We start from the raw sequence: 12132 nt of genomic DNA, 5'->3' as shown, positions 1-12132 counted from the left end.
TCTATTACTTGGACAAGATTTTGTTTTTGTAATTCTCTTCACAAATCTTTCCTCCCACACTCTCATTTCTTTTCCATTTCTTTCCTGTAGAATTCTCATCTGTTTATATTTATATTTTAAGTTTTTTACAATCTCTTCCTTTAAAATAATTTCTTCTGGGCATCCTAGTTGATCATGTGTTCAAGCTTTGTTTTTCTTTGAAGCTTCACTTACAAATGTTTTAGAATCATTCTCTTTTCTTGGGTTTATGTCTTGGGCATTCCTGTTCCCTAATAGTTCTTCATTGTCAGGGTTTTTTTTGTTGTTGTTTGTTTTGTTTTGTTTTTATTCTCCTAGGCTTACTTCTTGAATTGTGACTTTGTGTTAGGGCCAAGCTCTGTGTACTTCTGGAGAGAATATTGTGGTCTTGTAAGGTCCTACGTAGATTATCTGGAGTGCTGTCACTGCATTTTCTCTGTGTTGTGTCTGTACTGTGTTCTTCATGGATCACAGGGGTGGTTCAGGGCAGGGAGCTGTAACTTTCAGTGAGCCCTAAGCAGTCTGTTCTGGGTATGGTTTGATTGCTGCCCTCCTGTTTTGAGCTTTGTCAGCTCTTGACCTCAGGTTTTGTCTGAGGTTTTCCTCTGATTGTAAGTCCACTGCACAGTTGCTGCCCCGCCCCTGTTTATTAGCTGGAGGGTCTATAGGTTCATAGCAACAAAGATATAGGCTCATCCCAGATGTGAAGTCTGTATTCTCCGCCCTTGATACACAATTGTGGACCCATCCTGGTTGCAATCTCATCCCCTGTATACTTACCCGTGGACTAAATTGGAGATCCTTTTGTGGGTTAGAGTGATAGCAGTGCAGGCCCACACCTGATTTAAATCCTGATTCCCTGGTTATTCACTTGTGGGCTGAATCCATGAATTTGGACTGAGAAAATGAGCCATTGTGGTTTCTTTTTCTGTTTTTTTAATCACTGCTTGTTTGGATGTTCTTCCTTGTTGTTGGAGTAGCTGTAGGAGAGAGCTGAATAGTGCTGCTTCCCTCTCTTTAGGCATCTTTGCCAGTTGCATGAGCTGTGCCTTGAAGGAAGGTAGGCAAGTTAAAGAGGCAGAGGGAGGAGGGTTGAGGAGAGAGAATTTTCCAGGCATGTGTGACAGCCCACACAAATGCACAGAGGTGGGAGATGGAGTATAGGCCACTGTAGCTGAATCACTGTGTGTATAAGGGGGAGAAGCGTATGAGAAGACTAGAAAGGTAAGAAGGGACCAGGTTGTAAACATCTTTAAATGCCAGAGAGAAGACTTTACATCCTGGAGATAATGGAGAACCACTCATTTTTATTGAGTGAAGGGAAAGAAGGTATGATTTGGTCTTACCTTCACTTTAAGAAAATCATTTTGGAAGCTTAGTGGACAATGGATTGGAGTGGTGAAGGACTTGAGGAACAGAAACCATTTAGAGGGCCACTGTAGTAGGTCAGGTCTGAGGACATATGTTAGGTGATGATTGTGTGATTAGAGAGAAGAGGACACATGCAAGAGATTTTGTGAATGTAGAGAGGGATTTGGCAGTAGATTGGATATGTGAAGTAAGTGCAAATGAGAAGTTCAGGATGATACCAAGGTTGTTATCCCAGTTGACTTGTGAGGACAAAGGTAGGAAAGAAGGATGGTTGGAAGGAAAGATGATATTCTTTTTTGACTTGTTGAGTTTGAGATGCTTGTGGGAAATCCAGTTCAAGATTTTAAAAAATCAGTTGGTGATATGGTACTGGCTCTCAGGAGAGATTTTAGGGCTAGGTATATAGACCTGGGAATTATCTGCATTGGGATGCTAATTAAATCCACAGAAGGTAATACAATTCTCAAGCAAGATAATGTAGAGCAGCAGTCAACCTGGAGTCTGCAAACTTTTTAAAAATATATATAATATTTGATAACTATTTCAGTGCAATTGACTTACTTTATAATTTTATGTATTTTATGCATTGAAAAACATTTTTCTTAGAATGGCTCCATAAGCTTCAACAGACTGATAAAGGGATTCCATAATCCAAAAAAATAAATTTAAGAAACTCTGATAGAGAAGGATAAGAGAAGAATTCCTGTTTTTAGAACCTTAGAAGATACCTGTGGATAGTGGGGCCTGAACCTGAATGACCCAGCAAAGGAGACCGTGAAGAAGCAGCTAGAAGGGAGGAGAGCCAGAAGAGACAGTGTCATGAAAACCTAGAGAGGAGAACATGTTCAGAGGAGCTTGTGGTCAAGTGTCAATTAGTAGGTTGCAGAGAGATTAAGAACAATAAGCATCAGGAGGAAAAAAAGTTAGATTTCAGAATTAAGTTATCGCTGGTAACTTTAGAGAGAGTAATTTCAGTTGAATGATGATGTTGGAAGCCAAACTGCCAAGAGTTTAGAAATGAGTTAGATTGATTTCTCAAGAAGGTACCTCAGAAGAGGAGGAGATGTGTTAGACAAAAGCTAGCAGGAATATAAGGGTGTTTTAAGGATGGGGAAGACATGGTGGTATTAGAAGACAGCAAGAGAGGAGCCGGTGTATATGGAGAGATTAAAGATTAGAGAGAACACCAGCAAACTGCTGGTGAAGGCTGGAAAGGATGAGACCAAGAGTGCATGTCCAAGGGTTTGCACTGGCAAGGACAAAAGCTGCCTCTTTACTAGGGACTGGAGTGAAGAGGATGATAGTGGAACAGAATATATAAGTAATGTGAAATAAGAAAGGGAGAGAAATGATCTCTTAGCAAAGGTCCTCAATTTCAGGGAAGACCCTCAGATAAAAGGGTAATATAAATGAGTGAGGTGTGGGAAGTTCGGAAGGAACAAAAAGGTTTGTATTAGCCCCTTCAGTAAGGAGGACAAAGATTAGGTAGGCTTAAAAATAAAAGGATTGCCTTTACTCTAGTGAGATTCCGCATTGAGATTATTTAACATAATTCATAGTAGAACCAATCATAGTTTTATGATTTTTGACAGTTCATTCAGAAACACATAAGTAATAAATGCTTAATAAATGTTTTAATTTAAATTAAGTATTATCTCACTTTTAAAATTGCCAGCCCTTTTAGGGATAAGGATTTTGTTTTTTCCATTTATGTCACATAGAGCCTTGCACATGATAGGTATTATATATCTCTTGTATGAATGAATATTTAAAAATATTGAATTCAACAAATATTTATTAAATACTGCATGCTAGGACCTGGAGATACAAACATAAGAATGACATAGTCATAGTTCTCAAGGCCCTTATGTAAATAATGAAGTGCTGGGGTTCTTAACCAGGAATCATAATCATCCCTCCCTTTTGAGGGTTTCATGGATAGATTTCATCTTTATTTCAATGTAATTGGTTTCCTTTAATATTCTATTTACTTTACTTTATGCATTTTAAAACATCATTCTGAAAAGGGATCTACTGACATAGCCAGACTGCCAAAGAAGTCTGTGCCACAGAAATAGATTAAGAAGCCCTCCCATAGTGCAAAGAGGACAGGACTCAGAGTCAGAAGACTTCTGTTTGAATTCTTGCTCTGCCGCTGCTTACAACTTTGTGATCTTGGGCAAGTCACTTAATGTTTCGAGGCTTCGAGTTTCTCCTTTCTGAAATATAGTGGTTGGACCCTATCTCTCAGTTTCTCTCCAACTCTAAATCTGTGAGCAGAAAAAGATGGTTTTTAACCTAGTTGGCTACCACTACACATGAATCAGTAAGCTAGTACTACTTAACCACCTGCTGTCTACCCCTACCTGATACAGATACCATACTAGCAAACTTAAATGAATTAATGATTTTAGCTGAAGCTTAATATTTTAATTATTTTATTTAGTTCATATGGACTTCTTGACACATGGCTCACTATTTAAAATAACAATAGCAACAACACTGGAAAGCCTCTGTGGTAACACAAAGCCTTTGGATACTAAAATTGCATGGGTTGCAGGTATGTTTAGTGACTCAATCAGAGCAAAACCGTCATAGTTAAATTAGAGAATTGGCAACAGTGCTGCTTTTATGAAGTAGCAGTAACAAGCAGTAACACTTGGGCAGGCTGCCTGGCCAGAAATTGGCCTCCTCTCTGTGTTTCTTTCCCTCTTTTTCAATCCATTACCTACATTTAATCCTGCTATAACTTAAACACCTGTCTAGATGGAATTCATGAAATGTGTCCTTACCCCACACATTCAGATATTTGCTCACCTGCCTTACTCGGAAGGCTGGCTCTAAAATAAACACTATTTTGGTTCTAGAAGAAAAATGAACTAAGGTCATGGTAATGGACATGGAGAGGGAAAGGATAGTTAAATGCCTCCCGGATAATTACAGAAAAATAATAAGAAGAAAATATGGTAAGACATCTGGCTAACAGGCATCAGGGTTAAGATGGTAAGTAGAAGGATTATGTGACCAAATTTACCATCAAGATATTCACTTAGCCAACTAGATGAATGCTTCTGATTTTTAAGTTTATATGCATAATCCTTTGGTGCTTGCTCTCCTACTCATTTTTTATATATTTCAAAAAAATTTACTCATTATATATGCCAACCTGTGGGCTTCCAAACACTAGTAAGAACAGCAACCTTGAAAAAAGTCGTCTAGGTTATTCCCCTGTATTGTATGTGATTGCATAATTTCTCCTCACCAAGAGCATCCTCATTTTTGAAAATTCCCACTCGTTCAGGGAAATACTGAAAGCATTTCAGACATAGCCAACCTAACCACATTAATTGGTTCTTTGATAACTTGACTTTAGGGAAAATAATGTTATAGGACACTTAGTTCCATGGGAATACGGCTGTCCTTTGGGGGAAAAAATATTCCTAAGCGGCCAAATTTTAAACTATAAAAGCTCAAATTCTTTCTGACAGTTGAGACAGATCTTTATACCAATTCTTTCTTTCCACAACTTTTCCTAGTTGGATGGTAGGAGTTTATCATTTTGCAGACCAGGCAAGGAAAATAAGGAAACTTCCCTTCACATGCCTCTCTGTACATGGTGGCCCCAGAGTTGCGAAGGGAGTTGAAGTGTGAAGGGAGCTCAGTTGATGTTGCATAGGATGTCAGAGTTTTTGTGGAGGCACTGTGATTATGTGTGAGTATTGTAGGAGTCACCCTCACCTGTGTGTTTTCATTGATTCTTTCCCTAGTTTGTCCAGTAATATTTTTTTGAGGCCTGAATATTAAGGTTGTCCTGGGGGCAACTCTATCTCTATAAATTTGCTACATTTTGATGAGACTTGAGTAATGTAGAACAAGTATACTGGTAAAGCAACATTTATGAAAAGACCTCATATAGCATATAGCTATATCTCCACTGTGAAGCTTCTTCCTTCCTTTTGTTTTCTTAATAATGTAGGTGAAAAGTGGATAGGGCATCTTTTGAACTATAAGAAAGTAGTTAGGTACTTGAGAAGAAACCACCAAGTCATGGAAGAAGCCAGAAGGTGTCACGTGTCCATTGAAAAATTATAGAAAGAGCACTGGACTAAAAATCATAAGACTTGGTTCAGTTACCAGCTCTCTCACTTAATAACTGTATTAAATATCATCTTAACTGTAGTAAATATCATCTAACATCTCCACACCTCAGTTTCCTCATTTATTAAATATAGTTAATTCAATTTAACAAACATTTTTATGAAGTACTCACTGTGTGTAGAGCCTTGTGTTAGATGCTGGGAGAAACATAAAATATAGATAAGGCATCATCTCTGTCCTTAATGGAGCTTACAATATAATAGGGAGATAAGAAATGTACTTGAAAAAATAACTCACAGCATTATATGATAAATGCATTCACTGGGTTCAAAGTGATGGGTAAATCATTACTGACTTTTTTTTGTGGGGGGATGAATCATCAGGAATGGCTTCTTGGAAGAGGCGGCATTTGAATTTGTCTTTATCACAGAAGTGATATTCACACCAATTATAATTATTTTATGAAGAAATTTAATCAATATAAATTAATTACCACAAAAGGGAAACCAAAAAGGCCAGAAAATGCCTTAGTCTGCAGACATCTGACTTGCAATAAAGAAAAGAGATGGCTGCCAAAGACAACACTGGGTTAGAATAGAAACGACTTTGTAAAATCTAAGCAGAAAAATGATGGATGGTCATTAGCAGTCTTGTTTCATAAGGCAGAGAGAAGCAGTGGAGAACAGAGCAAGCTGAAAAGAAACATCTAAACAAAAGCATCCCAAGAACACTAAGGACAAAAATGGAAAATATACAACAAACAGAAGAAGAATGTAAAATGCATTTTGAAGTTATTAAAACAAACTATTTTCTCTCCCAAGGACGGTATAACCATCATACTTTTACTCTTAACATCACAATCCCAGACATGCTTATGACACTAAAAAGAACAAAGTTGAGAACAGGAGCTGAACTGGAACAAGTGTATGTAGAGGAGATTTGTGGTGGAGGTGACCCATTCGTTCATTATATAAGAAAATATAGATGAGAAGGAAAATACCAAAGACATGGAAAAGATATTGCACCTTTCTTAAGGTACAATAAATACACAGAATAGGGGAATGAGAGAGTGGCGTTAAGTACCCACTTATATGCCTGTTTATCCATTTATATATACTAATATATACTAATGAGTCATATACATATATATGTATATATGTGTATATATATATACATATATATGTGTATGTGTGTGTGTGTATATATATATATATGTATATAAAAAATCACTCGTAAGTGGATTTCAGAAAAACCTGGAAAGACTTATGAACTGATGCTGAATGAAATGAACAGAACCAGAAGAACATTGTACATAGTAACAGCGACATTGTGCAATGATCAGCTATGATTAACTTAGCTCTTCTTAGCAATACAGTGATCTAAGACAATTCCAAAAGACTCATGATGGAAAATGCTATCCACATCCAAAGAAAGAACTATGGAATTTCAATGCAAATCAAAGCATAGTATTTTCACTTCTTTTTTTGTTTGTTTGTTTTTTGTGGCTTTTCCGTTTTGTTCTGTTTCTTCTTTCACAACATGACTAATGTGGAAATATGTTTATATAATTGCACATGTATAACCTATATCAGATTACTTGCCATCTTGGGGAGAGGAGATGGAAGAAAAAATTTAGAACTCAAAATTTTATTGAAAATGAGTGTTGAAAACCATCTTTACGTGTATTTGGAAAAAATAAAATACTATTTCCAAAAAAAAAAAATCACTCTAGAATCCTTTGAAAGATAAAACTACAGAAATAATCTTGTTCAATAGTCATCTGATGATAAACATTAAATGAGTAATAAAATAGAGAAATATATGCTTAGCAAAGTGGTTTGTCAGCGTTATGAAGTTGATCCAGCACAGAGTCCAAGCTGAAAAGAGATTCCTTGTGGAATGTTAGATTCTCTAGATTTGCAGATGATGATAATGGTAGCTAGAATTTATATAGCCCTTTGAGGTTTGCAAAGTCCTTTATACATATCATCCCATAGCATCCTCACAACAGCCCTGCGAAGAAGCTGCCATTATTATCCACATTTTGCTGATGAGGAACAAAGGCTAAGTGATTTGCCCAGGGTCACACAGCTAAGTAAACGTCCTAGTCAAGTTTTGAACTCAGCTGTTCCTGATTCTGGAATCAGGCCTCTGACTCTAGTTACTTAGCCATCAAGTGGCTCTGATGATATTGTGCCAATTGCTTCAAGTCAGAGAAGATTACAAAGTCTCTTGGAAGAATCCTCATTGTCCACACAGGAAAGATCCAATGTATGAAGCATGTCTTATTGCCCAGATTACAGTATCTAGATGGACAACTTACAGAGTTTGTCCATTAGTATATATATTTGAGACGGTGCATGTGGGCAACAAGTTGGGCATGCAGTTGGACAAGAGGAAGAGAGTGGAATGATTGCCTTTGGAAAACTTCAACTATTCTCCAGTAGCAATAAAAGCAAAGGCCCATTTAAAAAAAAATACTAATATTCGACTAGTGTTGCTTTAAGGCAGCAAGATAAAAATTAAAAATTCATATAAAAGCAATGGAAAGGCATATGCTGGATGTGTACAGACTGCAGCATATAAGCAACAAGGAACTCTCATAAAAGAATGGTATAATAGGAAATAAATATTGACTGCTCATAAGGACAAGAGATGATGGATAGGTAGCCAGAATGCCCCACTGGTACTTTTCTGATTCCCTGAGAAATGAATGAAAGGCCTCTTGCATGTTGGGTGGACCCTCTGTGTCAAATTTGTGGGAATACATGGATAAGAGACACATAGAATGAACAGATATGTGTAGATTGTGATGTGTATTACTGACAGGAACTTCCAAATCAATGAGAGTATAGATCCATATAAGTACATCAATAGACCAGCTCTGTATAAAGGGGGCTGGAGCAAGTCCTTTCCCATTAAGGGGGTTCCTCAGTGTAGGCTAGCATCAGTTCTAGGAGAGTCCAGCTTCTAAAGAGAGGAATCTTTCTAATTGCCTCTAATGAGGCAAAGGAGTTTAAACTTTATTTAGTAGTCAGTAGAGGGACGCTAAAGATTTTGGGCAGAAGAGTAACATAACCACATTTTTACACGAGCGAAATTAGTTTGGCAGTAGTGTAAAAGATGAATTGGAGAATGAAGGGTAAATAAGTAGAACTTTCTCACAATTTGTCTCATAATTGGAGTCATTAAAAGAATATACAAACATGGAGGAAGGGTTAGGAAAGTGGACATCATGTGAACCTTACTCTTATCTAAAGCAGACAAGAATTTAATATGCCCAGTGCGCATGCACTCATGCAAAAACACAAATGTTTAGTATAGAAATATATTCAGCAGTGAGCTAGAGAAAAGGAGAAGGTTGAAAGGACTTAAGAGAAGGTGGAGCAAGGGAGGGAATACTTACAAGCAAAACAAATCAGCTTTGAAAGGATAGGACTAGGAGAGCTTAAAGAAAAAAAGTATAAGAACCAGTGATTGGAGTCTAGAAAAGGGGAAGAAAGGATTACCAGTGGAGTGGAAGCAGAACCCATCAGTAACATCACTCTTGTTGATCATATTCTCTTTTACTATCACCATCTTTGTAAATATTAGGATGGGAGTCAAAGAGAGGGAAAACAATACAAGAAGGCATGATGGAGGTAAATGCACAAATATTTGATAGAAATATGAACATAAATAGAATGGAAAAGAGTAACATAATGGCTTAAAAAGCAAAATCCAGCAATATATTGTTTCTAAGAAACACTATTAGTATATAGATTCACATGGAGTTAAAAATGAGAGGCCAGAACAGAATTTACTATACTTCAGTCAGTGGTAGAACTAGAATGGTTAAAAGAGAAATAAACAAGGAAATTATATTATGCTTAAAAGGCATCATATACTTAATAATATCAATACTTAATAAATATGAATCAAGTGGTAAAGCATCTAAATTAAAGGAAAAAATAATCAAATTAGAGAAATGGACTATAAAACTGTATTATTGGGAATCTCACTATACCCCTTTCAGACCTAACAAAAAGTTAAACAAGAAAGATGGACCTGATTAGAACTTTAGAATAGTTACATATGATAAAGCTGTGATGATTACTGAATGAGAATAGAAAGGAGTATATCTGTTTTTCAACTGTGCATGGCACTTTTACAAAAGTTGATCATATGGTAGGGCCAAAAAATCTCACTAAAATGCCAAAAGCAGCAATATTAAATGCATCCCCTATTCTTTACAATGCAGGTAAAACCTATGATCAGTTGAATGTAAATCCAGGTCTCTTTGACTGCAAGTCCAGCAAACTTTTCAGTGTATTACACTGCCTTTCAGAGGATTGCCAAGATCTTTTCCATCTCTCAGTACTGTTATTCAGAGGCACTTGAGTTGGCTCATCATACTTCTAACCCAACCTAATTGGATGCAGCCGAAGCATGAACTATTACATTGGTCACAGACAGTTTCAGAAATGTATCTTGCTTCTGAATTTATAGAGTAGCTTTCTATTTGCAAACAAAATATTATTAATTATTTACAGTGAAGAGGAACGAAAAGCCTTTTTACTTGTTCAATTCTGTAAATGTAGATCATCATCTCTTCTGTTACAGCTTTTGTTTCATCTTTTAAACTTTCTGGCTTTGAAAGCAGAGTGGTGGAAGGGAGAGGGAACTGGACTAGCATCCACAGACCTGGATTTTAGCTTTGGTTCTACAGCCAATCAGCTGGAAAACTTTGGGCAAACTTTTGGCTCAGTTCGCTTATCTACAAAGCGCAACAATTGAACTAAGAGAAGCAGTGTGGTAGAGTGGAAAAACCAGTATTTGGAGTCTAGGTCCAAATACAGCGCGGCTACTTACTACCTAGTTGACTTTGACCTCTCCGGCTTAAATTCCGTCCTCTGTAAAATGAGGGGATTGTAACAGATGACCTTTAAGATCCTTTGCAGCTTTCTGAATGATCCTGTGGCTAAATGATTTCAAACGTCCCTTCCATTTCGAACATTCTAGTTCCTATTTCCTCGTACTTTTCAAAAGGTTCCTTTTCATTAGGTAACTTTGGAATTTTTAGACCAGCTCTTCCTCCTGACTTTCCTTTTCTAGTAACTATACTACTGTTCTCTTTGCCACTGAGGCTGAAGATAATCATCTTTGTGTCCTTATATGCCCTCATTCACCAAATTATTAGATCCTTCTTTTGAAAAATTTCCATGCTTTCTTTTTATTTGTGCTTTCTACACCCTAGGTATAACCATAATTACCTCATGCTTGAACTTCATACTAGAATAACTTTACTGTTACTTCCTGTTTCTTCCTCCTAAACCATCCTGTACAATCTTCCCAGAATCATCTTCCTAAAACCCTGTTTTCATTATAAGATCAGAGGATTTCGAGCTGAAAGGAAACTTGAGACAGTATCTTGTCAGGCAACACTCATTTTACAGATGAAGAAACCAAGGGTCAGAGACAGTAAGTGAGTAATTTAGGTAGTAAGTGGTAGAGCTGAGATTCATATCACTTCTCTTCTCAGAAACCTTTCATGTCTCATGATTGCCTGCACAATAGAGAGAAAATTCCATAGCTTTATATTCAAGGTCCTCCATAGACCAAATCCAACCTACATTTCTATCCTTATCTTTTAGTACTCACCTATGTGACCTTTTCATCTATTCCAGACTTGTCTACTCATTGTCCTCCAAACAGGCTTGCCTCTGTACCTGTGTGTTTTTTTTAATAACTTCACAATCATCAAAGACACAAGCATTTATTTCAGTATCAGCATATGAAGAAAAACAAAAATAAAGATTGCATATGCATTTGTGAATTTCTTAGTACTTTTTAAAAAGTATATTAAATTTAATAGCATAGTAAAAAAAAATTTACCTTGTTTGTATCCCTTTCTGAAATTCTGTGTTTTCTTTCAGCCATTAAAAAAAAATCTTTCATTGATAATATTTTCTTTCTTTTCTATTTTGCATCCCTTTCACTACCCACTGAATCACCCTACCTCTCCCACCAGTAGAAGTCCTCTCTTAGCAAATGAGTATAGTCAAGCAAAACATATTACCTCTTTGGCCATACCTGAAAAATGTATGTCTCATCCAAAAAAACTTTGCGAGTCATCCATTGATGTGCATATGAAAGTAATATTCCTTGTAGGTAGGGAATCTCTCTTATCTGCTTTGTATTCCCTCCTCTCCACACAGTAGCACCCAGTATAGTGCATAAAACATGGGAAATAGAAACTGGAACTTGTATTTCAGTGATATAGAGAACTCCTGGGTAGGAAACTTCTACCAAGGTAGGTCTGCACCTTCTAAGCAACTCACAGTTTTAGTGGCCTAAAGCCCTCACTCAGGGGTTGAGTGATGTTTCAGAGTCACATAGCCAGTAAGTATCAGAGGCAGCACTTGAACTGAGGTCTTCCTGTCTTTGAGGCTAGTTCTTTAGCCACTATACCATGGTTTCTTTTTTCTTCATGATAATAGCTGCTTAATCAGTGTTTTTGGTGTATTAATACTGTCTGAAATTCTGCTCTCTGTAGTATGAATCTGAACCTCCTGCTGCTTTTAGGTCCTTTTGTCTTAGCGACTGATTTTATTCATATTGGCTGGCATCTACCAGTTATTTAATTAATAGGATTATGTAGCTAGA

General features: G+C 36.8%; 1 protein-coding gene across 13 annotated transcripts in view; it reads left to right on the top strand.

Moving 5' to 3' along the window:
• The window catches only part of TTLL5 (tubulin tyrosine ligase like 5), a 352672-nt gene that overhangs the window by 205253 nt on the left and 135287 nt on the right, over positions 1–12132 (top strand). The gene's annotated exons all lie outside the window — the stretch shown is intronic.

Source organism: Phascolarctos cinereus, unplaced genomic scaffold (genome assembly GCF_003287225.1).
Source record: "Phascolarctos cinereus isolate Bilbo 61053 unplaced genomic scaffold, phaCin_HiC Scaffold_3;HRSCAF=262, whole genome shotgun sequence".
Lineage (NCBI taxonomy): Eukaryota > Metazoa > Chordata > Mammalia > Diprotodontia > Phascolarctidae > Phascolarctos > Phascolarctos cinereus.
Note: the sequence above shows the minus strand (reverse complement) of the source record. Positions and strands in the feature narration are given on the sequence as shown.